The following is a 2697-nucleotide window of genomic DNA, read 5'->3' as shown; positions in this document are numbered from 1 at the left end:
CTACCGAAAGGTAAGAGGAGGTTATCTTTGGTTATGGCGAGTGAGGCAGAGTTCAGTGAGGCAGCGCTGGGATGGGACCCTAGCAGCTGGGCTCTCAGGTCCCAGCTCCCACTGATACACGACCACCACCTATAAAACCTGACAAAGACCAGAATTGATACTAGCTTAGCTGGTGGAGCATATCAGATCTGAAATGGTCTCGGGTACCATTCAAAGCTGGGGTTAGAAGGGGGCCAGGCTTCTTTGGCAGGATAAGGCAGCAGGAGAAAAATGAGAAATCTTTTGTTTTTCTTTTTCAATTCATTAAGGTTTGTTGGGGTGAGCAAGAACCTCACTTTTTTTTTCTTCCTATGACTTCCCTTTCATTTTAACGGGAAACGTGCGTGCATTTCAAAGACCGCTCAATAGCAGCGTTGAAGTCTCGAGTTCAATCACAATGTCCCCATTGTGGCTGAGGGACTCCTTGGCCTTTAAGCTTGGGTTATAAAAATTTGGTCTGAGCCCAAAGTCTGGCTTTAATAGAATATTTTAATTTTGTTTAATGAATATTATTTTAAATCTGTTTGGCAGTTTTAAAATGTGTTCTTTTATTTTCAAATTAAAATTTACTAATGTTCAGTGCTTTCTGGGGGGTGGGAGTAGGGCAAGGAGTCGGGGTGATAATAATGCAAGCTTGCATTTATTGAGTGCTTACTATGTGCCAAACACCCTGCTACCCCTTTTAACCCTCAGGACCTCCTAATGCACAGCGACCCTTGCCTCTGCTGTTTGGGAAGTTGAGGGGGTCATCCCCCAACCTGAGCTGGCATAGTTAGTGAGTGGTGGACTTAAGATTCAAGTCAGATCTGTCTGAGTTCAGGGTCTGTGTTGTTAACCACTGCCCTACACTCGCTTGATACTGAAAAAGGACTCCATTGACCAATAGCTTAGAGGCACATCACTGGCCCGGTATGTAATTCCCTATAACCTCAAGCGTAATGACAGCTGGCTTGAGCATAATAGCTGGCTTATTGAGCATTCAATGTAGGCAGGCACTGTAGCAAAGCAAAGTGTTTTACATGTACTGCCTCATTTAAATTCTCACAATGGCCTTTTGAAGCACTTACTATTATCATTATTATCATCATCTCCATTTTACAGAGGGGAGACTGAGATTAGGGTCATGCAAGTATGTAAATAATGCATTTAAGCTGAAATAATGTTAATAATAATAATACAGTAGCTGACTTTGATATAGCTCACCCTAGTTGCCATGTACTACTGCAAGCACTTTATATTTATTAGCTTGAACTCCATGATGTGTGTGCGTATGCTCAGTCATGTCCAAATCTTTGTGACCCCAAGGACCCGCCAGGCTCCTCTGTCCATGGAATTTCCCAGGTAAGAATACTGGAGTGCGTTGCCATTTCAAACTCCAGGGGATCTTCCTGATCCAGGGATCGAACCTGTGTCTCTTGCATCTCCTGCACTGGCAGGTGGATTCTGTACCACTGTGCCACACTGGAAGCCCATATTTCCATGATAACCACCCTAAACTATAGGTGAAGAAACCAAGGCATGTAAATGTTAGGTAACTTGCCCAACATTACGTAGTTGGTTAATGCTGAGCAAGGATTTGAACCCAAGCAGCCTGGCTCCTGGCTTATGCATCTTGGAGATCCATGTGAATATCAATCCTGCTATCAGAGGTGCCAGATTGGGTGGGTCCTTCTTGCCTTTGGGTCGCCATTAATTAGCCCAATGCCTAGAACACAGCTCAATAAATAAAGCTGAATAAATGAGTGAATGAATGCATTTGTAACTTTCCCCATCACCATGCAACACACAAGGCATGTAGGACTCAGTAAATAGTGTTAATAAAATCAGCAAAATGGTATATGTCATGTCCCAAGTAAATGTTATTCTTTGTCAACAAAATTTGTCTTGTCATATTGCAATAGCTCAGGGGTCAGCAAACATTCTACAAAAGGCCATGCAGTCTCTATAGTAACTACTCAACTCTGCTAGCACAGAAGTGGCCATAGGCAATAGCTTAGACCAGCTAACTGCAGTGATGCAGCCACCATTTCAACAGATTTCAATTCTAAACTTTAGTTATTCTGTAAGAACAGGCTCAAGATTCTGTGAGAATCAGGTAATGTCGCTTATTTCTGAACCCAACTTTTATACCTGATCATCACTGAATAATATCCTCCAGGCAAAACAACTGGAGACTGACTTTGAAATCTAGCTCTCCAAGGCAGACATGTACAGGAAATGTAGCTCTCATTACACCAGGGTCAGGCGGTTGGAGGTGGGAGAGCTGGGTATACTAGTGGTTAGGAATCAACAATTCTGGCTCTGATATGAGCCATGTAACCGTGGATGAATTACTTCTCCACGAGATTCAATTTCGCATCTGTAACATAGGGGTAATAATAATAGACCCTTCCATCTAAGGCTATTTGGAGTCAGAAATATAAGTGTTTGCTTAGCACGCTGGCAGATAGTAAGTATTCAGTAACCATGAGCCACTTGTTATTCCCAAACAAATCTTGTGTCTTTTTTAAAAACAAAACTAAAACCTAATTCTCTAAAAACAAGCATGAAGAAAGGACAGCAAAACTGCAGGGAAGACATTTCCAAATTAGTTTCCCAGAGACACTTAGCAAGGCATTCTAGGGGTCCCAAGGTGTCCGAAAACTCTCTCCTCTACAT

The sequence above is a fragment of the Bison bison genome, unplaced genomic scaffold (genome assembly GCF_000754665.1).
Source record: "Bison bison bison isolate TAMUID 2011002044 unplaced genomic scaffold, Bison_UMD1.0 scf7180017864038, whole genome shotgun sequence".
NCBI lineage: Eukaryota > Metazoa > Chordata > Mammalia > Artiodactyla > Bovidae > Bison > Bison bison.
The sequence above is the reverse complement of the archived record's forward strand: the minus strand, read 5'-3'. Positions refer to the sequence as shown.